This window comes from Bos javanicus, chromosome 9 (assembly GCF_032452875.1).
Source record: "Bos javanicus breed banteng chromosome 9, ARS-OSU_banteng_1.0, whole genome shotgun sequence".
Classification (NCBI taxonomy): Eukaryota; Metazoa; Chordata; class Mammalia; order Artiodactyla; family Bovidae; genus Bos; species Bos javanicus.
In genome coordinates, this window is record NC_083876.1 from 60,085,970 (window position 1) to 60,110,556 (window position 24,587).

The following is a 24,587-nucleotide window of genomic DNA, read 5'->3' on the forward strand; positions in this document are numbered from 1 at the left end:
CTTGCACAACACTTTTACATAAAATATGATTTCAAAAAATTTTACAAACCAATCAATTATTCTATATGGATGCAACTTGTAATATAAATATGAAGTAAATATTATATTTTTATCACATTCCTAAAAGTTTATAAACTTGAGTTAACAAAACTTTTCTTTACTGTTTTTGTATTCTCATTGATAAAATGGAAGATCTTTTATTTGAGGCTACCTTATATTTAGGTATATGTGGTAATATATGTTCTTTGATTTTTAAACAAAAAATAGGATCACAATACACATTTTGTTTTGTAATTCCCTTTTATGCTTTATATGGTAGGGCTTTCCTGGTGGCTCAAGACAGTAAAAAATCTGCCTGCAATGCAATAGACCCAGGTTCAATCCCTAGGTCGAGAAGATTCCTTCAATTATGACTGTTTTCCATGACTTAATCTTATTAACCACCTGCTTTCTAATGGTTACATTAGAATGGCTGGATCAGCATTTCTCAACCAATCCCCTCTTGTTAGATGTGGAAGGGTTTTTTTTTCCCACTTATTTACTGGAATAAATAATCTTGATGAATATCGACATATATAGGTCTCTTAAATATATCCATGGCTATTTTTCTGAAGCTAAATTTCTAGAAATGAAATTGTTGGGTTTGAGCCTTACAAAATTTTAAGATATTTAATATCAATTGCTAGGTTGTACCAACCAGTAATACTTTAATTATATTTTAGGAAACCATTTAATTATTGTCCCCTTGTGACAATGTCTTAATTAATTCTTAGTAGCTCTTTTATGAAATCATTTTTTTGCTGTCCAAAATGTTTGTTCTGTCTCCCTCCTTCCTTCTTCACACCTCAGGCCACTGGATTAGTATTAAATACAGGTTAGAGGATTTCATGTCAATTTTGTTGTCCAAAGCTATTGATTGAAAATATTTGCTACCACTGGGCTCAGTGAGATGTCTCTGCAACACCATGTGATATATTACCCCTTTCCTGTGAATGACATTAAATCATTAGAAAACATCACTGAGTCCTATGAGATCGAGGACCTATATGACTTTTCTTAAACTCAGAAGAATACTATTATTGCACTTTACCATAATAGGGCTCTTTTTGTTTCCATTTGCATATGCTGCTGATCTTTATATTATACAGCCTCAGAAAATAAGGAAGCTTGCAAAGCCTTCATTATATCGGAGAGAGATTGCTAGTTGGCCATCAAAGAGCTTCCTTTTCCTTCTCCAGTTACCTGAAAGCCACATTGCTACAGGCCAAAAGCTGTGTTCCCCAGCTTCCTTGACCATGTGGCTTGGTTATGTCCAATGATATGTAAGAAGTTCTAGGAAGTCTTAAAAAAGATAGGTCACACCCTTCTCCACCCCTTTCTCCATCTTATTCCTTGGAGCATAAGTGTGATGGCTGGAATACCAGCACCATTTTGGACTTAGAGGAGGAGGAGGACCACATGGAAGGACTGATGGAAAGGAAAGAGCATGGTTCCTGATGAAAGAAAAACCTCCATATGGTCCTTCCTGACCCTGATTTCTTTTCTATGAAAGCAAAATAAACTTCTCTGCTATTTAAACCCCTATTTTGGAGGGTCTCTTTTACCGAGAGTCTGGCATAATTCTATCTAAAACAAGGATCTTATCAATTTTATGACCATCTGTCTTCCTATTCTCTTTCCTATATTAATTTTCTTTTTCTTATCTTATTAACTAAAAGGGATTCCTTAACAGATATAGGGACCCCCCAACCATGTAGAAGTACAATGGGTATTGTTCATATGGCAAATAAGGACAGCCTCAGAACACTGGTTTACATAATCATATTTCCTGTGTTCATTTACATGTGCTGTTTGAGTCTGGTTGGTTTGTTGAATGCCCCCTCCCTTCCTCCTCTTTTCCCCAAGAAGAGAAGCGAGAGTGGTCCATATGCAGAACTCACCAGAGCACAGCTCTATCAGAAAATAGGAGGGATGTCAGCCTCCTGGACTATGAGGAAGCAGTTTGCTGAAACTGACAGCCCCAAGTCGTGAGCCTGCAACTTCATGGGACCTGCCACTCTGACTGGGAACCAGCTGTAGGCTGCATTTGTCTACCTCCACCCTCACTTTTCTTATTAACATTATCTGTGAGTATTTTCTAGGTTTACCCAGCTCTTTCACCCAACAGTTCAAGACACACAACATTTTACACAAAACATTACTATTACAAAGTTGAATCAGGACTTCCCTGGTGGTCTAATACTTAGGACTTTGCCTCCCAATGCAGGGGATTAGGGTTCCATCCCTGGTCAGGGAGCTGAGATCCCACATGACTTATGGCCAACAAACAAACAAAACATAAAACAGAAGCAATATTGTAATAAGTTCAGTAAAGACTTTAAAAATGGTCCACATTAAAAAAAAATCATTTTTTTTTTTAAAAAGCTGAATCATGAGAATCATGGCAAGGAATAAACAAAAGAAGATAGAAAAATATGAAAGCATGGAGAAAGGAACAAAGATGAGAAAATTCAAGATTTCAGTCACAGTTGTACAGTAGCACTGTAAACAAGACTTTTAAAAATCTGGTGACGTAGCAAGAACATCCTTTGATGCCTCTTTTTCAGTGAAGTCACCTTAAAAGCAAACAAGGAAGCCGAGTAGGCATATCCTGTTTGTGCATCTTGTTAAGTGTGTGTGCAGGGGAAGCTGACGAAACCTACTGAGTGTTCTTTCAAAAATGCAAACCTGCTCCTATCCTGGCACCTCCTACTCAAAGTCAGCAGGATGAACTTCACCCCACCAGTCTTCCCACCCTTGCTTTCTTATTTCTAGATCATGTGGTACATGAATTAATACCGTCATTGAAGTGGGTTACAGGCACTGTGTCTACTATGTCCTACTTCAGTGTGTGTTTCGCTTCCTGATAGCTCTGTTGAGGGTGATTACTTATTGGCAAGGGGTTGGTGGAGCTGAAGGGGTGAGCTGAGAAATCATGCTTTCTTTGATTAATTAGTATATTCTAGCTCCTAGGAAGTGTCTTCTGGTGCACTTAAAGAATTCACCTGAATTATTCGTATTGGCATGTAGTCTCCAAGCGATGGCGTGATTTTTCAAGGGTTTTTCAAAGAAAGGCTTAAGCAGATCCTTTTTTTCTACCCATTATTATCCTTGTCTGTGTGTCCCTGATCATTTAAACTGACTTTGTTCAGTTCATGTCTGTGTTTCTCCCTCTTGTCTCTGATTAAATCTAGAGCAAGCCTTTGGTTCTGAGAATGTGTGTCCTGAGCTTCATGGCATCTGTATATGGAAAGTTAGAGCAGACGTTGTAACATCCTAGACTATCAGACTCGGAGAATCTCAGAAGACATCATCACCTCTTACACTTTTTTTAAAGATTTTTTTTTAATATGGACCATTTTTAAAAATCTTTATTGACTTTGTTACAATATTGCTTCTGTTCTGTGTTTTGGTTTTTTGGCCGTAAGGCATGTAGGATCTTAGCGCCCCAACCAGGGATCAAACCGACATCCTCTGCTTTGGAAGGCAAAGTCTCAACCACTGGACCACCAGGGAAGCCCCCACCTCTTACGTTTTATAATCTCCTCCCAGCAAGGTGGGATCCTTTGTCCCCATCACTTAAGAGTAGATTTAAGCCTCGACCACCTGGTCCTTCCCACTGTCCCACCCCACCTGGCTCTGTGAGACAACAGCCGAAGCTCATTAGAAGTCTGGGCATCAGGTCCTTCCTGGTTGAGAATTGTCTTGGAATATATCATCCTGATGGGAAAGAGCACTGGAGAATTATAGAATCCCAGAGGCTTCTCCAAGATAATTCACTTTCAGCTGTTCTCAGTAAAAGCCACATAAAAATGTCCAACAAATCATAGAAAAAATGACCTCATGGAGTAGTGTTTAGCCGTAAACTGGACTAAAAAATCTGTTCGTCCAGAGAGAGAACTATGTAGAAGATCTTTTCAAAAGTTCGACAAGTAAGAAAAATGGGGAGGATAAAGTGACAAGTGTCCAGTTTGGTTCCCATTGTCTTTCTGGGAAGGAGTCAAGAAATGGTGTGGATTCTGTTCTCCTGGCCCCAGCCTGATTTTCAATTTTCTTGGAATATGTTCCTTTGAATTTTAAGCTGATAGATTGATGGCATCTTTAGACGGTGGAAAGCCATCCTGTTTCGCTGAAACACAGGTGCTTTTCTTCACTCCAGCAGGAACGTCTGAACTCTCTCCTCGGGTATTTGCAGAGAGAGAGAGCGCTAGTCTACCTTGTGAGGCGTGCACCACCCCTGTGTGGTTCACTTCACTTGCCTCGCAGCCGAGGAGGAGTTTAATAAAATGTTAGTGTGCAAATTCCTTAGAGGATATTGTGTCTTGGGTTTGAATCGGCACATGGAGGTCAGACCAGCCTGGTCCTCTGTGTGTCTGTGGCATGTTGCTCTCCTTGTGGCTTCACTCAAGCAGGCATTGTGTGTGTGTCATGGTGCTGGGGTCACAGGATGACTTGGTACACAAGAACTGCCTCACTTTCAGGAAGGGTCCAGTTAGTCTGCAAGTTCCTGTTTAAAATGGGAATCTGGTCTAGGTTTTTGCATATGTGTCAGCTCTGTGCATAAGGCCAAGTCTTTCTCACACACTTGTTTCCTTATATCCTGTTTCTTTGTGGGACGCTTAAATAACATGACTTAGTACTCATTTTGTTGCTCATGTTGCAACATGATTTTTTTGCTCACTTTGTCCTGGCAACCTCTTTCTTCTGCTTTTTGCTGCTTCTGTGGAAGTAATTTAGTTATTTTTTTAAAAACCTTCTTAATCTTTAGATTTTTATAAGAGAACAGTCCTGGTAGTATGAAGTGCCATCTGCAGTTATTCTGTTCATTGCTATCAGCTTTACTTTGCCAGCCATGTCCCCTCTCTTTCCCATTTACCATAGCCATCATCTGTATCACCTGTATAGGGGGGTGCAAAGGGGTACGTCAGTGAAGGAACATTGACTTTCAGGGTGCCTTCTATGTGTAAGGCTTTTTATATATTGAACCCTGATCAAAACAAACATTTGAGCTAAGAATTGCCAAACCCACTTTGCAGATATGGCAGTGGAGGCCACGGAGAGTTAAATGACTCACCAAAGGCTTTTCATCTCCTACTGCAGTTGATTGGGCTTCTTTGGCGGCTCAGCAGTAAAGAATCTGCCAGCAATGCAGGAGACACAGGAGACGTGAATTCAATTCCTGAGTCAGGAAGATCCCCTGGAGGAGGGCATGGCAACCCATTCCAATATTCTTGCCTGGAGAATTCCATAGACAGAGGAGTTTGGTGGGCTGCAGTCCATGGGGTCACAAAGAGCCGGACACAACTGAAGTGACTGATCATGTATGCACTGCAGTTTATCAGGATTTGAAACTGGATCTCTCCAACTCCAAAGCGAGGTGCCTCTCCCAGGGCCACGTTCATGTAACAGTGCCTCTTTTACTAGTCCTGTTTGTCTGTAGTAGAACTGATCCTGAAAGTGTTGTTAAAAAAAGCATAATAAAGTAAGATAGGTACCTCTGGAGGTGAAGAAATACAGCCTAAGCAATAGCAACAGCAGAATGATGTGAGGGTTACAGCTTGGGACTGTGTTTGCAAGACTGGCTGATCACAGACAGGAAAGGGGTGCCCTCTTTCTGGGTGATATCTTTGGATGAGTAACTAGTCTTAGAGAAATTCAGGAAGCTTAGGGGAAGTGATGAGAGAGAAAAGAGAAGAGACAGAGCACTGAAAAGCAATCAGCAGCGAGGATGAAAAGTAGGGATGATCAGCTGGCTGTAGCCAAGACAAGAAACCCCAGTGGAGGGGGCCACAGGTCCAAGGCAATTGGTGGGAGCCTGTCATGGAGACTCTGTATCATCAGTGCCCCACTGGCCATGAGACCCAAGTCAGTACATAAATGTTTGGTAAGTGAGGGAATCAACAGGAGGAGGATTGCAAGACAGGGAAGCAAGAGAAGATAAGGCTTCTCAGTAATCTTGATCGTAACATTTCAAGGTTGTTTGTGACCAGAATTCTGATCAACATTAAACATTCAGTAAAACTTGGAGAAAAATGGTAGCCTGGGGTCATGGGTGCAGAAGCAGCGTCATTTTCTGAACTCGTAGTGCAGATTTTCAAGATCTGATGTGAGAGAGAGATGGGTGAGTGGGTAGAGGGAATGAGAAGAGAACAGAGCTTCACTGTGTTGATGATGAGCAAGGCAGAAGTACTGTTTTGGTTGGCTATGTTGGATTGGAGGACAATGACAGCAACAATACAGAAAATGTTTGTGCAATAAGAAAACTATATTGAAGAAAAGCAGGGCTGCCTCCATAGCTTTCATTCCTTAATTTCAGTCTCATTTTTGCAAAAATCTGGTCACAGCATGCTGCCTGAGAGATGATGGTATTCCAAGGGCATCACCCCATTGCGGGAGGAGACAAATGATTCAGAAGTAAGGGTGCTGTTGAAGTGATTGTACATGTGTCAGTCTCAGGACCTATTTATTCCACATTGCATACCATCTACTCCTTGTCTGTATCTGTCGTATATCCCAATAATTCATTTCTAGAAACCCAAGGCCCCAGATCTCCAGCTAGCCCTCCTAACTAAGCTGATAGGGAGGAACTGACCCAGCTCTTTCTCACTCCCTCAAAGGCCTTGACCGAAGCAAATACCAGTTCTTTGCACAAGACTTCTATTCAGCCAGAGCACACAGCTTTCAGTTTAGACATAAACTCATCTAACAAGCTCCTCCACCCCCACCCCCAACGCTTCCCTTCAATTAAGAAGATCTGGGTTCTGTAACATAGAAAGTTTCACTTTGGAGGCCAGCATTCTGGAGATGGTTTTCACTCAGATTATTCTCCATGCACTGCCTATCCTGCTTCATAATTATTGCTCTCCCAGCAAAATGTTACCTCAGAGCCCTGACCTGGACTGTGAGCCCAGCTCCACCATTCATTCTGGGTTAACACCTGCCTCGTTGAAACCCATCCACCAGGAAGGACTCCTCCCTGTCCATCGTTTTGTAACAAAAGAACTACCCTCATTTCTTTCCATGCCCAGGTTGATACTATCCCCAAACAGGTCAATGAAGGGCATCATCAGAAAAAATATTGTACAATATGAAACGTGCTCTGCTATGCTTAGTTGCTCAGTCGTGTCCGACTCTTTGTGACCCCGTGGACTGTAGCCCGCCAGGCTCCTCTGTCCATGGGGATTCTCCAGACAAGAATACTGGAGTGGGTTGCATGTCCTCCTCCAGAGGATCTTCCCAATCCAGGGAATTAACCCAGGTCTCCCACATTGCAGGCAGATTCTTGACCATCTGAGCCACTAAGAAAGCCCAAGAATATGGGAATGGGTAGCCTAAGCCTTCTCCAGGGGATCTTCCTGACTCAGGAATCGAACCAGGGTCTCCTATATTGCAGGTGGATTCTTTACCAACTGAGCTACCAGGGAAGCCCCAATATGCAATATATATCTAAATAAAAGCTGATTAAAGGTGAAGGCATGTGTTTAAAATGTTTAGGGAAAAATGCATTTCTGTAGGGGAATTCTTTTATTTCCTCCTCTCCCTCCCTTGCATACTGAATTATAACTCAAGTCCATAGTTATTACTAGACTTAACATTGGTAAGGGTGTTTGGCAGTGTTGAAGATTTGCTGACAGCAGAAGTACTGAATTCTGAGTTCACTGAATTCCATTGTGTCATCTACCCTGAGGGAGCCGGTGATGTCTCTGCTGAGTTTACTTTTGCATTTCATTTAGATTCCCTTCCTGAGTTCTCCTAAGGACATAAATAAAAAGAAGTCTTTATTTATTGAAGTGGCTCCATGGATTATGGAGGAGGAGGAGGAGGACAAGGGAAAGGGTAGGCAGAGATGATACAAAGAAAGAGAAAACATAGTCTTCTGGGAGCCATGAGAAATTCAGCTGAGGAGAGAAGAAATTAATGGATTTGCATTGGAATAGCATTAAAGCAGTAAACATTATAAAAGAGGTCACCAGGAGGAATACCTCTTATCACCAAGTGACTGATCAGGGTTGCACGTCCTCCTAGAGAGGCCAGAGCTGCCTTCCTGGAGGAAGCATGCCTTACCTGAACCTTGGTGGGCAGCCAGATTAAAATGGGCTTGAATGTGAGCAGGGGATAAGGTTGCTGCTGCTAAGTCGCTTCAGTTGTGTCCAACTCTGTGCAACCCCATAGACGGCAGCCCACCAGGCTCCCCCATCCCTGGGATTCTCCAGGCAAGAACACTGCAGTGGGTTGCCATTTCCTTCTCCAGCGCATGAAAGTGAAAAGTCAAATAAGGTTAATGTAGAGCAAAAGTGCAAAACAGTATTGGAGGGACAGCTTGGTTACCACATTGTTGAGGGCCACGGATACAAACTGAGTTTTGAGTTGCCCCTGGAAAAGGCCATTGTGATAACGTGGAGGTGGTGGCCCAGACAACTTGTGGGGGCAGAAGCCAGAGGCTCAAGACCCATCAGGAAGTTTTTGTGAAGGTGTGGCCATGCCTGGACAGACCAGAGGAGTGGGAAGGACCCTGCACAAAAATGGTAATGGTAGGAGTAGAAGTAGAAGTGAAAGGCGCATATTAAGGGAGTAGTCAGTGGGAATTTGGTGAATATTGATGGAGTCAGGATGGAACAAGAGAGAGAAATCAGAGAAGACCCAGGGTTCTGAGTCTGGATTCCTGAAAGCATGGGAGGTAGAAGCATGAATGAAAGCATAGGAAAGTGAGATGTGTGGCTGTTATTTATAAGGCAGTCTTGTTCTGGTGCTTCCATTAGATTTGCTAAAAACCCTGTAGGGGCTGTGACCCCACTAGAAGAATAATATTCTACCTTAGGGAAAAATAGATGAAGACTAAGTCAGGTTGACCCACGTTACAATATACATACCTGTTCACCCATTGTTTGTAGCTGGAACTCATAGCCATTTGGAGAGGAGTATAGTTTATCTTCTTCAACCAGGTGAGATGTCTAGAATTGAGATAACTTCCTCTCTTAACCACTTACCACTCTATCGTAACCATTCTTTCTGCTAAGTCATAGTAGCATGTTTTCATTTACTTTTTAGTAGCCAGCAATGTGCCTAGTGGCCATTAGGCCTGGATGTGGCCGTGTCCATCATCAACAAGGGTAACATTCCTCCTGATATCCTGGCATGAAAGTAATGCCAAGGAGAAGCAGTCTCTGAAGCTCTGTTTCCGTTTAGTTTAGGAAAGGCGTCCCTTTCACTGGCTGGCATTACAGTGATGAGCATCATTTCTCAGTTGTGAGTGAAGGCAACTTGCTCTGTGCATGTGGACTTGGCACTGTCTTGAGTGTGGCAGCTAGCCCACTGACCTCATCATTTGGATTCCCTGTTCTTGTAGTGGAACCAGCACCACAAAAGTGAAATGATGTATTTTCCACAGAGTCACCCTATATGTGATTGTTTGTTTACAGTGACATAATGCTTTAAACATTAGTTCATCCCTCCCCAAATGGCCACAAATGTGGTGGTTTGAAGGGTGAGTTCATGGGGAGGAAAAGGATGCAGACTGTCCATAATAAAGGGTTCGATGAATCACTGCGGACTGTGCTTCTGGAGCTCACCTATCCGTTCAGAAGTGTTTGCTGAAATTTAGGCCGTTAGAAGCAGAAAGTTTAGAATCCTGTTGGCTGCCCCTGGGTCTCAGCAGGTCGGTGTCTTTTTCAACTACTTTGGGAGAAGCTACTGCATTTTGGAATTGTTACAAAATGAGGAGTTGACTGCCCAAAGGTGACCCTCTTTTTTGGATCCAGTCTGCAGTGTACCAGGCATAAGTGTCATCACCAATAAGAAAATGATGCCTCATAAACTCATCTAGTTCAGCAGCTGACACGAAGGTCTCCAGGCAGCCTGTGAGTGTGGAAAGGATCACCTCCTCTGAATTCACTGAACATTCATGTCCGTCATCCACGTATCACAGAATCCATCTTCACGTGTTGGCTTTTGGGGTCAAACTTCCTTATTACTGGTAAAGAAAGAAAGTGAAGTCGCTCAGTCATGTCCGACTCTTCGTGACCCGATGGACTGTAGCCTTCTACGTTCCTCCATCCATGCGATTTTCGAGGCAAGAGTACTAGAGTGGGTTGCCATTTCCTTCTCTAGAGGATCTTCCTGACCCAGGGATTGAACCTGGGTCTCCCGCACCATAGGCAGGCGCTTTACTGTCTGAGCCACCAGGGAAGTCATTACTGGTAAATGCCAGTATAATCAGCTGGTTGCTTCTCTCTTCTCCCCAGTGGTCATTCTGAGAATCTTCTCTTGGATTTTCCCAGGGTGGGCTAGTTGGTACCTATGTGAAGGTTAGTTTTCTGCGTGCACGCGTGCTCAGTTGCTTCAGTCATGTTTGACTCTTTGTGACTCTATGGGCTATAGCCCGCCAGACTCCTCTGTCCGTGGGATTCTGCAGGCAAGAATACTGGAGTGGGTTGTCATGCTCTCCTCCAGGGGATCTTCCTGCCTCAGGGATCGATCTAGAATCTTCTGCATCTCCTGTGTTGCAGGCAGATTCTTTACCACTGAGTCCTGGGGAAGTCCGGAAGCAGTGGTAAAAGTGAAAGTGAAGTTGCTCAGTCGTGTCTGACTCTTTGCGACCCCCTGGACTGTAGCCTACCAGGCTTCTCCGTCCATGGGATTATCCAGGCAAGAATACCGGAGTGGGTTACCACCAGTCTTTCCCACCGAAAGACTGCAGTAATAATAACATCTAAGCAACCTGTGTGTCTGAAAACATTTTTTATGTTCCTTATTGAATACTCACAAACAACTCTGTGAACCAGGAAGTATCAGATGAACTCTACAGATGAGAAAATGGAAGTTCAGAGATTAACTTCAGGTCAAAGAACTAACCAGGTGGGGGTCAGGATCCTAACCAGACCTGTCTGCATTCAAATTCTATGTCCTTACTCCTCCCCATTCACATGAGAAGAGCTTTTGTATCCAGGATATGGCTTCTGGGTGTTCGATCATGGTAAATCAGGGTGCTGACTGGAGCTGGTTGTTCACAATTTACACTGGTTTACACTGGGGTGACGGAGAAGGCAATGGCACCCCACTCCAGTACTCTTGCCTGGAAAATCCCATGGATGGAGGAGCCTGGTGGGCTGCAGTCCATGGGGTCACAAAGAGTCAGACATGACTGAGCAACTTCACTTTCACTTTTCACTTTCATGCATTGGAGAAGGAAATGGCAACCCACTCCAGTGTTCTTGCCTGGAGAATCCTAGGGACGGGGAGCCTGGTGGGCTGCCGTCTATGGGGTTGCACAGAGTCGGACACGACTGAAGCAACTTAGCAGCAGCAGCAGCATACTGGGGTGAAACCACTGAAGATGATGGAAGGATACTGGTTCCAGACTCAGTTGTTCTCAGTTCCAATCCTGTCACTTTTTATTAGCTGTTGTAGCTTTAAGCAAGTTACCTAATCTCTTGGAGCCTCAGTATCCACCTTGGGAAATGAGAATAACAGAACCACAGGCTCTCAAGGTTTTGGAGGTGGACCTCAGAGATATTATGGCTTTGGTTCCAGACCACTGCAACAAAGGGAATAGTGCAATAAAGGAAGTCACACAGTTGTTTTTTTTTTTTCCCAGTACATATAAGTTATGTTCACACTATACTGTAGCCTGTTAAATGTGCAATAGCATTGTGTCTAATAAAACTTTGAACACACCTTAATTAAAAACTACTTTGCTTCTGAAAAATGCCAGCCATCATCTGACAACACGGGGTTGCCACCAACATCATATTTGTAAAAAAAAGACAATATCTGCCAAGTATAATAAAGCAAAGTATAATAAAACTAGATGTGCCCTCATTGGATGAGTCTACATACATAAAAGCACACAGCACAATGCCCAGCAGAGACGAAATGCTTTGGTGGTGTTAGTGCTGGGTCAGCATCACCATCATTGGTAGGACCAGTTCTTCTAATGCGTGACTTTCACCATCAAGCCAGCCTCTTGATGGCTACAGATTTAAACACTTGAACGGAGAGGGCAGTGGCACCCCACTCCAGTACTCTTGCCTGGAGGGTCCCATGGACGGAGGAGCCTGGTGGGCTGCAGTCCACGGGGTCGCTAGGAGTCGGACACGACTGAGCGACTTCACTTTCACTTTTCACTTCCATGCATTGGAGAAGGAAATGGCAACCCACTCCAGTGTTCTTGCCTGGAGAATCCCAGGGATGGGGGAGCCTGGTAGGCTACCATCTATGGGGTCACACAGAGTCGGACACGACTAAAGTGACTTAGCATAGCATACTGGGCTGGACTATTCAGGTTAAACAGACCACTTTATCCTAGATTTCCAGGCACTCTGAGAACCCTTCTCTCCTCTGTGTTTTAAGACTTCTATGTGCATCTCATCTTCCAACAGGAATACCACCAACTCAAGGTATAGTCTAAGAAACCCCCAAGACTTAGGGGGATGACTACTTTATCCCACCAGTCATTTCTTTACTAAAATGACTCTTTCCTCTGCCTTCTTCCTGATACCAAACCTAAGGGGAGTTTCATGATGATGAAGAATGAGAGGGAGGGAAAAGGATGGGCCAAGGAGGGGGTGAGTAACAAAATTGGAGGAGCTCTCTGGGGACCTCTGGACTGTGGCTGGGGCAGTAAAGATGGGGGTGGGGGGCTTGTGTGAAAAACATCCCTGGGGAATCAGAGAATACTCCCCATTCACAGTTTTCCTTTGGGTCAGCTCCATACAAACTTTATTTTCAACAGATATTAATACATAAATGTAGCCTACCTAAAGACAGCTCTTGCCTTGCTTAGTTTTGACATAAAAAGCAATTTGTGATCCCAGGAAGCACAGTTACCATTGTCCCCCAGTATCCATGGGGGCTTGGTTCCAGGATTCCCTCAGTTACCAAAATTCACAGATGCTCGAGTCCCTTATAGAAAATGGCATATTATCTGCATCTAACCTATGTACATTCTCCTGTATATTTTAAATAATCTCTAGACTACTTATAGTATCCAATACAGTGTCAATGCTATGCAAATAGCTGCCAGCACATAGCAAATTTAAGTTTTGTGCTTTGTGGAACTTTCTGGAATTTTTTCCCCAAATATGTTCAATGTGTGTTTGGTTGATTCTGGGTGGCGAACCTGAAGATCCAGAGGACCAATTGTAGTAGTCTTCATTTTCCAAGGCACCTGACTCCTCACACAGAGGCCTGATCGGCACTCTGCCCAACCAAAAAAAACCCTTCAAACACAACATCTTGACCACACAGCACAGCGCTGAGCCAGCCAGAGTCTGTAAAACATCAGGAGAGAAGGCCAAATATTTGCTGTCCCACCTGGCTTCTTTTTTCACTCTAATTATCTCAAGTGGCTGAAGATCATTGAATCACACTGCATTCTTTCTGACTTTAATGTAAATCATCTGTGAGCCAGCGAATGGTATCTCCCCAGCCTCCCTGAAGTCCTAATAAGTAACAGAGTGTTGTTTTAATCTTATGGTTACCAAAGGGGAAGGAAACCTGGCTCTCCTGCATTGCAGGCAGGTTCTTTACCACTATGCCACTGAAATTCCCTAAAGGGGAAGGAGGAGTATGGAGAAATTAGGACTTTGTGAGTAACATATACACTCTACTGTATAGAAATTGGAGAACCAACAAGGACCTACTGTATAGCCCAGGGAACTGCATTCAGTATTTTGCCATAACCTATAATGGAAAGAATCTGAATAAGAAAAGATATATATGCATGTGTGTGTGTGTAACTGAATCACTTTGTGTACACCTGAATGTAACACAGCATGGTGAATCAATTATTTGTGCCTTGTGAAACCTGAGGAGGTACCCTGGCACCAAGGCTGGCGCTACAGGGAGGGGCTCTGGAAGGGAGAACCACCACTGTGACCAGTTGTCACTGAGGCTGCGTGAGAGGCTCAGCACCCCCGCATCCCCTCAAAACCAGGGCCCACCTTCCTCTCGCACCCCAAGCCATCACCCCCAGAACGGGCCGTCCTCACCTGCAGGGTGGCATTCAGCCTCTCAGACACAGCTCCTGTTTTCTCTTGGAAGCAACTTTGGATGTTGTATGGGCTGGAAAAGAGGGAAAGTGTGTTGCTTTTTTTATCTAACAACTTATAACTGTGTCAACACATAAGACAGTCTGTCAAAGCTTTCTTCTCAGTCTTGCCGCTGTGAATTAATTTTGAGCGGCACTTGTGAGCAGTAAACACTTTTGCGGTGTGAACAACTCTTTGTGCGGGAGTTGTTGTCAGCAACTCGCTGTCCCCGTCCCCACCCCCACCCTGTAAGCGGGGAAGAGAATAGAGGACGCCTCTTCCCCGGCCAGTCAGGTTGACTGGGGTTGGAGGAGCAAAAATTGGCCTCCACGCTCATGTTGTGATTCTGTCTTTTTTGACCACTGGGTTGTCAGATCCTCAGACTGGAGGACGGTCTTGGTTGTATTGAGTCGAGAATCCACAGGACGAGGCCTGATCGGCATGTTCTGATCACGTCCAGCCAGTGCACGACATCTGACCCCCATTTTTTTTAGCTGTTTCTGAGCCAGGAACCTGTTCTGCACCCAGGGAAGTGCATACAACTCTTCTCTTTCCTCAAGAGTGAACATTGGGAGAGAGGTGTTCCTTTTCAAAGGCAAACCCACTGTTTCTCCTAAAGCAGGCATCTGGCCACCTCTTACTGTTTTAGAACTGGTTCTAGACTGAATGGTCCACATCACTTTCGCTCTTAAATTATTCAAGAAGGTATCACCGTTTAAAAGCAGGACAAAAAGACTCAACAATACATGTGCCCAACACTGATTGACAGAGATCTTTCACAGTTTTTACACTGTATTACTGTGAAGTTAAATATTCTTTTTGAACCTTATTCACAGAGATAGAATAGCCACTCCCTTCACTTAGATCATTGTTTACACACGCACACACACATGCATGCTCAGTTGCTCAGTCGTGTCAGACTCTGTGACCCTTTAGACTATAGCCCACTAGGCTTCTCTGTCCATGGGATTCTCCAGGCAAGAATACTGGAGCAGGTTGCCATTTCCTCCTCCAGGGGATCTTCCCGATCCAAGGATCCAACAAACATCTACATTTCCTGAATTGCAGGCAGATTCTTTACCTCTAAGCCATAGGGAAGCCTAGACACACGCATGCACACACACGTATATATGTATATATACTTATACGTATGAAATGTTCACTATACTCTTTTTCTCTTTGTTTAAAGGCCTTCGTTTTTTCTGCTCTTTGCATCCCTTGTCCAAATATTCCAGTCTGCATCGGGCAGCCCCTGGGCCCCCTCCCTGCTGCACTCTGACAGGAGTGTGAGGAGTATCTTCCAGTTACAACAGTGAGCTTCCTTGCTCTGACCCACATTTTGGAGCTGTGTTCCAGAGTTCCCTGTCCCTTTAAAACCTGGAAGAATCTATTGTGCACAACACTCCCATTCTAGTGGCTATTGAAATCTATTTTAGGCTGCATAGTTCTGAAGGCTTGTATGCTTCATATGTTTACACAGGACCTGCTGTAGAAGGTCAGGCTTAGCTTTTTATCTGAAAATTCCTTTATTCAGGCTCTATAGTGGGACCCTCTCGCTTTCACTTCCTGAAATGTGGTGACTAAGACCTCCGTCAGGCTGTTCACATCCCGCAGAGTGGGGTCTGAACACTTTCTCTCCTCGCCAACCCCCTCCCCAGTGCCTGGCACACTGCTGTTACTGTTGATGAAAAATGCTCAGTAAATGAAGGTGGCTGGTTTGTCACCGTTCAGTCTATAAGCAGAGCTGTGGCCAGCAGAGGATGGCAATGGAGGGGGAGTTGGGTTTTCATCTCAGATTGGAGTGCGGCCTTGGTGTACTGAGTTGAAAATCTGCAGGACAAGGCCTGGTCTGCATGTTCAGCTCGCTTCCAGCCAGTGCATGATGTCTGACCCTCATTTGGCATCATCTGCAGATTGAAGGAGATTTCCAGGGGCCCTGTGAGAAGACCCCTGCCATTTGTTAGGGCTAGAGGGTCTGTGTACAAGGTGTGAGGCTGTGGAGGATGCCTCTGTGACAGAGCAGGCAGGGAACATGAGGGCAGCACATGTCCTATGGAATGAAGCCCTATCTGTATGCCCTGCTTGTGTCCAGCCCATCCACCACCTCTGACCCCCATTTTCTTCAGCTGGTGCCAAGCTGGGAATAGTTTTACACCCAGTGATGTGGGTACAGCTGTTCTCTTTCCTAAAAAGTGACCATTTGGAGAGGAGTGTTCTTTTTCAGAGGCAAACGCTGTTTCTCCTGCCTGCCCAGGGGGAGGTTTGCTCATTGTTCCTGACTCTAAGAGAGATACTAGTAGGGAAACCATATCATGCCAGACTCCAAAGGGTTAACTAATGATGCCTTTTAAATGGGAATCATCATGAAATGTATGTAACATAAAAGGCAAATGCAAAATACTTAAGTGACAGGTGGCGTCGTTTGAAAAGGATGTGGGGGCTGATCCCAGAACTGTGATCGTACACAGCTGCATTAATTTGCCTAATCACTGGATTGCTGTAACCAGTGTCTATAAATAAACACACAAACTAATCTTTTGATTATCCTTTTTATGGCATGTTCTCTGCTCCCTTCCTTCTTTTTCTTCTTCTTGTCTTTTCATTGTGATTAGAGAGTATTTCAAAACTCTATAATTCTGCAGATTCTTCTCTAACTGCTATTTTAAACAACCAAAACTACTCTGGACAGTTCACAAAGAGAGTGATACAGATGGCCAATAACTGTATGAAAAGATATTCCATTTTTTATCATTTTTAGAAAAATGCAGGAAGATATCAGTGAACTGTCATGTTTAAGTATCATGATTAATTTAAGCAGAGATTAAAATTATTGTGATAACCCCTGTGTGGCTGGTGTATACACTCTGTGCACTGGGGCAGTATTTGGTGAAGGCATCCGGCATTATATATCCAAACAGTAAGTGTGCCCTTCATTTGATTTATCAAACATACTTCTCGGGATTTGCCCAAAAATAATATTGGCAAGACAGAAAGCTGTATTCTCAAGGATTCCTGTATCAAGAGTGTTTGCAGTTGTATGAAAAAAAATGTGAAAATAGAAATCATAAAAATGGGACAGATTAAATAAATTCTGGTACATAAAGGAATATCACATATCCATTAACAAAGATCATTTAGCTGTGTTATATGATCATTGAGGACAGATGTTTATAACATGTTGATGTGTGAAGAAAGCAAGTTAAAGAACAAGTATATTCTTTGACATAGTATGTTGTCAGTTATGTGAAATCAGCACTTCTCAAATACTTATACACAAATGCAGGTTCCAATTGAGAAAGATTGGGCTGGGAACTGAGATTCTGAGCCACTGTCAAAACGTACAGTTCCCCCACTCTTTGCTGCTGGCCTGTGGACCACACTTGGAGTCGTGACATTAAACTGTACACATACATCTGTGTGCCAGTAAATGCTGGGGATAAATGTGTGGAAGATAGTGAATCTGGGTGATTTTTACTTTCATCTTTGTGCTTTACTGTATTGTTTAATGCTTTATAATGCATCTCTATCAGCTTTCCATACACAATAGAATGGATTCTTAAAAACTGGCTTATTAAAAACATTAAAAGATGCTTGCTCCTTGGAAGAAAAGCTATGGCAAGCCTGGACAGTGTATTAAAAAACAGAAATATCAGTTCGTCAGCAAAGATCTGTATAGTCAAAGCTATGATTGGACGGCATCACCAACTCGATGGACATGAGTTTGAGCAAACTCTGGGAATTGATGATGGATAGGGAAGCCCGGTGAGCTGCAGTTCATGGTGTCGCAAAGACTTGGACATGACTGAGCAACTGAACTGATGATCTTTCCAGTGTCATGTATGGATGTGAGAGTTGGACCATAAAGAAGGCTGAGTACTGAAGAGTTGATGCTTTCAAACTATGGTGCTGCAGAAGACTCTTGAGAGTCTTTTGGATGGCAAGGAGATCAACCAGTCAATCCTAAAGGAAATTAACCCTGAATATTTATTGAAAGGACTAATGCTGAAGCTGAGGCTCCAATACTTTGGCTACTTGATGCGAAGAGCCAACTCATTGGAAAAGACCTGATACTGGGTAAGATTGAGGGCAGGAGGAGAAGGGGGCGACAAAGGATGAGATGGTTGGATGGCATCACTGACTCAGTGGACATGAGTTTGAGCAAACTCTGGGAGATGGTGAAGGACAGGGAAGCCTGGTGTGCTGCAGTTCATGGGGTCACAAAGAGTCAGACATGACTTAGCGACTGAACAACAGCAACATTAAAAACATGTCTATTTTTTAAAAGTTGGCTTCAAATTTACCTCTCAAACATTTAAGGGAGGGGCAGAGCATCTAGGCCAGTTATTCTTACAAAAGCTAGGTTATCAGAATCACATGGAAGACTTTTCAAAAACACGGTATCTCAAATCTGACCCCAGAAATTCAGATTCAACCATCTTCAAGTGGAGAAATCAGCATTTTTAAAAGTTTGCCAGGTGATTCTGACACAGACCATATTTGGCCACTGATCCAGGCATCAGATTCTTAAACATCAGATTTGGGGCTCAGGCATGCATTTAGAAGAGGTTTCCACCCTCTGTCCTGCTCACTTCAGTCTTCAGAATCATGCTTTTGATATTGACACGTAGACTTCTCTATTTTCCAGGAGCTGTTGCTTGACATTTTCCCACCAGTCTCCTGATAGGCTTTCCTACCAGCCTTCTGTTAATATATTACTTTCCTCCATCAGCAGGAGGATTCTTTACCACTGGCGCCACCTGGGAAGCCCAACATATTACTTTCCTATAACAAACTATCACAAACTGGGTTGCTTCACTCAACAGAACTGTGTTCTCTCACAGTTGTGAAGGTTGGAAGTCTGAAATCAAGGCCTCAGAGGAGATTCCTTCCTTTCCTTGTCCAGCTGCTGGGGAGGCTCTGGAGGCTGCAAGGCAAGTGACTGCATGCCTCCAACCTTGGCCTCCATCTTCACGTGGCCTTCTCCTCTGTGTCTTCTCTTGTGTCTTGTAAGGACACTTGTCTTGGATTTAGGGCTCGCCTGATTAATCTGGGAGGATTTTGGCTTGAGATCCTCAACTTAATTGTATCTGCAAAGTCCCTTTTTCCAAAGAAGGTCACATTCATGTGAACAGTTCCAGGAGTTAGGACATAAGCCTCTCTTCTTGCAGGGGCCACAGTTCCACCCATGACATCTTTTAAGTGGTTCAACAACAGTTTTGAAATTAAGCAGAAGATTCAGGATTTACCATTTTGTTTTTCTCTGAGGTTGAACTTCCCTTTTACAGGTAGAGCTGTAGGAAGTTCTTCCATGAAAAAAACTGAACGGTTACCATTGGCAGTGTCTACACTAGCGATTCAGCTGCCTAGAGAGCTCAGGGCCATGTCCTGGTGGGTCCTTTTCTTGTCCAGGAATCTCCCAGCCGTCAAAGGGCCTGGGAAAGCCAGGTGCACCCAACAGTCTCTGAGCATATCCACACTGCTTGCCTGCACTGTGGTGGAAATGCCATCCAGCATTAATCCAGGGATGTGGAAGTCAAAGATATGTTTACTGAGGAATAACCATAAGTCTGTTGGCTGTTGACCTGGACTTTGAACTGGGCCAGTTTTCCCCACCCCCACTCACAGAGAGAAAGGTAAAAGCAAAGGCTAAAATGAGACTAACCGTACACCCATCTTACTGCTTTCAAGTGGTCCTTTCCTGTAAACCTCTTTTTGGTTGTTGTTATTATTCTGGTAAAGAAGGGTGACCTGTGTTTGATACTGAGACTGACACAGACTTGCCTTTCTGATGTTTCACTGACTTAATTTTTTTGTTCAGTACAAGCTACAGGTTTCTCACAGTGGATTTCTCAGTTGAGGAGGAGGTTTCTCAAAACTGCTTTGCCAGTGTCCGGTCATGCACAGCCCCTGGGCATCCCCAGTGAAGTGCTTTGAGTCACAGTCCCTTTAAGACCCAGACAGAGATGTGGACTTGTGTCATTTCCCAAAATATACAGGAGGAGAAGCAGATTAGTAAAAGGAAACCTTATGCACACATGGGAGGGTTCTGCTGCCCCAGAATCAGCCTTTACATATGAAAGATCCAGCTCTGTTACTGGGAGGTTCATGTTCATTGAACCCCAGTGAAACCAATTTTACAAATAAGTAGGTGTCCTCATGCCAGAAACAGAGATGCAAAAGCCAGAATTAAAATTACTAGCTAAATAAATAACACATGAGTGAATTTATTTGACCTTCTTTTCTCTTTTCTTCAGGATACCTGAAATTCACATATATACATGTTTTACATGAAAGAGAGTGTTTTTAATTAAATAAGCAAAGAATTACCATTGATAAAATGTTAGACAATAAAAAAGAAATCAGAAAGAGCAAAAAGAAGAAACTCCATATTCCTTGAGATTCCTGGGACTGTTTGTACAGTTATCATCCTAACCTGATTGGGATCACGTGTTTTCTTATTAGTTGAAAATCTGGGTGAATCACTAAAAAGAAGAAAGAAAAAGATACTGCATGACTTAAATAATGTGTTTAACTTAAAGATGCACGTGAACAGTTATTTGCCAATCTGATGTAAGCCCAAGGCCTTTTCTCGGAGTTTGTGTCCACTGATTGGAATTCTGTGTCGCCTTCCACATATGTAAGCACAAGATTTTCATGTTTAGTCTCTTTAAAGTGGAAGAACTTTAAAAAAAAATTATTTTTGGCTTCGCTGGGTCTTCCTTGCCGTGTGTAGACTTCTCGTTGTCGTGATTTCTCTTGTTGCAGCGCACAGGCCCTGGGCACATGGGCCTCAGTAGCTGCAGCTTGCGGGCTCTAGAACTCAGGCTCAGTGGTTGTGCTGTGCGGGCTTAGTTGCTGCATGGCATGTGGAATCTTCCCAGACCAGGAATCAAACTTGTGTCCTCTGCATTGGCAGGCAGATTCTTATCCACTGTGCCACCAGGGAAGTACTAAGGTGGAAGAATTTTTAGACACTTGCCACACAGTCTGAGTGCAAAATCATTGTAAATTTTTATTTCTCCAGTCTTCCAGTTATATTATATATATATAATTCAATAGCAAATTTCTTTCAGCAACTTGCTTCTTTCATTTGATTTCACTAAACTTTTGGAAAAATAGCTTTGAATTTTCACACTCATCTTTCATTAGCCAACATGATTTTTAAACGTATATATTGTTGCTGTTTCAGTCACTAAGTTGCGTCCAACTGTTTTGCGACCCCTGTGGACTATATATAGCCCACCAGGCTCTTCTGTCCATGAGATTTCCCAGGCAAGAATGCTGGAGTGTGTTGCCATTTCCTCCTTCAGGAGATCTTCTAGACCCAGGGATCGAATGCTAGTCTCCTGCATTGGCTGGCAGATTTTCTATTGCTGAGCCACCAGAGAAGCCCCCAAATTACATATATGTAATATTCCTATACATATATATTGCATAATTATTATACAGTACAAGAACAGTGGCTTTAGCAGTTTAAGCATAAAGTTCCCAGGAAGGAACTGAGTGCTCTAGAATGCCAGAAGGCAACCTCCAGCCTTCGTTTGACCACCATGTCAGTCAGTGTATTTTACAGAGAAGATGGAGAAGGCCAATTTATTCATCCGGTCAATTAAGGACCATCTGTCAAGAGACTTTCTACTGGATCTATTCTGACTTACTCCAAGAAACTCATAAGTTAAAACCTATTCAAAAAGCAAGCAGTCTTAAAATGGTTTGAAGAGTTCTCTGCCAAACACAGGGACCCACTTAGGAATATTAAGATCCATACCAAGACTCAAGATATTTGAAGAAGGTTTATAGTTACGCAAATATTTGGCTTCTTTTGAAGGGCCAGTAAATATATCAGTGAGATATTGTGAAATAGGCAAGCTTTGTTCTGAGAACCTTGAACTTAAAGAGAATTAGTTTGCCAAATGGTTTATTCTGATAAGGTAGTGTTTTTCTTTTAATTTCAGATGTGTACAACCTAATAAGTGCTCAGAGAGCTTGATGCTTCCTGAGGTAGAGAAAGCAGTATTTCTGTTCCTGTTTTGTGGACCAAAAAACAAACAAACAAACAAAAAAACAGAACTAAAGGCTGTCTGTTCCATGAAGATGGTAATCATCATGAATTTTCCATTGTGATGCCTGATTTAAATTCTTCACCATCGTCATGGTCCTCCCTATTTTTAGGGTGTTTAGTAAGCCTTATTGAGTGAGCTCTCTCCAAGGGGCATATCTGTTTTGCCCATTGGTATCAGCAGTATCTGGAGTAGGTGGGTGAATGAATGAATGAATGAATGACACAGGTCACCCAGTTAGCAAAAGATCGACTTGTGCTTCGAGCAAGGTCTTCTGACTCTTCACCCTGTGTCTTTTTATTACATTGGGATCTAGTGCTGTGCTGGCTTTTCTGGGTTCTTAATGTTCCTGAGACCTGAGCAGGACCCATGTATCAAGTCATAGACAGACTGTGACAAATAATATAAAGCAAGGTAAGCCACTCCCAATTTTAACCGACATATTGTCTCAGTAACAGGCAAGTTATATATGTTTTCACACATATCTGGGAGGTTTTAACTGAGGCTTCATGATTATCTAGAAATGTCCAAGTTAGTATTTTCTTTTCAAGGTGAATGAATATCATACTTTAAAAGGTTGTTTTTGACAGTAGCTAAAAACTACTGAAAGTGTCAGTCACTCAGTCATGTTGGACTCTTTGCAACCCTGTGGACTGTAGCCCACCAGGCCCCCCTGTCCATGGGATTCTCCAGGCAAGAATACTGGAATGGCTTGCCATTCTCTTCTAAATATTTGTTATTTAAAACATTTTAACCCATTAGTAAATGCTAATTATATCTTTCTAGCAACTTTTGCAGTTATTGAGTAATGTCCAATTGTGAATATTTTCCATAAATAGTTGGTTTTCCAGCTGGTAGATAATATTATATATTTTCAGAAAGTTGTTTCTACAGCTGCTCATCTCTTCTGTATGTTTAAATTTCAGGCTTTTAGTTTAAATTGATAGCTCAGTGAACTTACATCACAAATCCAGTGATTTGTTGAGCATTTGTCTATGATGTGTGCCATATTTTAAATAATAAATTTTGGACATTGTATTAATGTATGTAAGTTTATTTTTGGTATGTGTGAATCGATCTTTGTAGGCTTTTCATCAGTTCTTCATATTTTAGTTATTGAATGAAACTAAAGTAATGAAGTAAAGCAAGTAAGCACTGGGCCCACAGGAGACCCTGGAATGACTATGATTTAATCACCATCACTAGACTTAGCTATCTGTGCATAGCAGTTCCAAACAGTTTCTACAACATGTAGATAACAGTTCCAAAATGTCGTGTTCACATAGAGACTTACAGGTATCACATAAAGCCTTACATGTAACTAACATTTTACATCTTAAAGGATGTCATGTCACATGTTTGTACAAAGCGTAATTGGTGGTGTTGTAGTCTTTAAATCATGTGCAATGCTTGTGACCACATAGCCTGAAACCAGCCAGACTCCTCTGTCCATGGGGTTTTCCAGGCAAGAATACTGGATTGGGTTGCCATTTAAAGATAAAAGAAAATAGTTTATTTAGATAAAATGTTGTGAACATTTGCTATGTACCTGGGACTAGGCTCAAATTTTAAATTCTATGTATTATTTCCTTTAATCTTCATAAAAATCCTATTTGTTAAGTACCACTATTGCCATTTTATAATATTAGATTTAGAGGAATTAAGTAACTTTCTCTGGTTACTTGATAGGCAGTAAATTGTAAAGCTTGGAACCAAACCCAGGTCTGGTTAGACCCTGGAGCCCATACTCTCAATGACTCCTATGCTGCTACCTGTTTGGCTACCTGCAAAGAAGAACAAGTCATCCTTTGTTTGGTCCACTTTTCCTTTAGATACTTACTGTGACCTTCTTGGCTTAATGTCAGCTTTTCTTAAGAGTGAATGTTGGTCTTTCCATGACAGATTAATCAAATGCATATCTTTAGAATTAATGAGAATATGTTAACATTAGCAGTTCAGTGACAGCTCTTATGTACTGATCACTGATATTAATAAAAGGCAAATCAGATTCAATGAAATTATCAAAACTTATCAGCTGTGTGGCTGGATCTTCCAGAGGAATAAGAATTTGGATACAATAACACAGGCTCCTAGAAGGCTGTTTTAATCATTGGAAAATAATTTTTCCTAACTTATAATTCAGGTACTTACATGAGTTATTTACTCATGGAATGTCATGACCCTTTCATCTTGTCTGTGTTCTCCACAGAACAGAAAAGAATGGTCAGTAGCAAAGAAAAGTCAGCTGTGTGAAAATACTGCCCCTCTTCTCTTTAAATAATAGATGCTGCTGCTTCAGACTTCTTGGTTAGCATTACACTCCTGGAAAATGTCCACAGAATGTCTTCAAAAATACTTGAAGGCTTATTAGCTTGAATTTTAAATGCTCTAAGGAACTTTACATTGTCGGTTAGACTTAACTATCCTTAATTATAGCTGTATAATAAATGAAACTATAATG

At 42.5% G+C, this 24,587-nt stretch overlaps 1 protein-coding gene and 1 long non-coding RNA gene across 7 annotated transcripts in view; one reads left to right on the plus strand and one right to left on the minus strand.

Annotated features, from left to right (window-relative positions):
- The window catches only part of LOC133253951 (uncharacterized), a 29,719-nt gene extending 24,534 nt beyond the window's left edge, over nt 1–5,185 (minus strand). Inside the window, exon 1 of the long non-coding RNA XR_009738513.1 lies at nt 5,114–5,185. This is a non-coding gene — a long non-coding RNA (uncharacterized LOC133253951). The remainder of the gene's footprint in view (nt 1–5,113) is intronic.
- BACH2 (BTB domain and CNC homolog 2) overlaps nt 1–24,587 on the plus strand; it is a 398,641-nt gene that overhangs the window by 170,923 nt on the left and 203,131 nt on the right. The window contains exon 1 of one of the 6 annotated variants that reach the window (XM_061427807.1): nt 5,503–5,923. The exons of 4 other annotated variants lie outside the window; for them this stretch is intronic. The gene's annotated coding sequence lies outside the window, so the exon portion shown is untranslated. Of the gene's footprint in view, nt 1–5,502; nt 5,924–6,723; nt 22,541–24,587 lie in introns of those variants that run through there. One more of the 6 variants, XM_061427808.1, reaches the window with a different exon arrangement.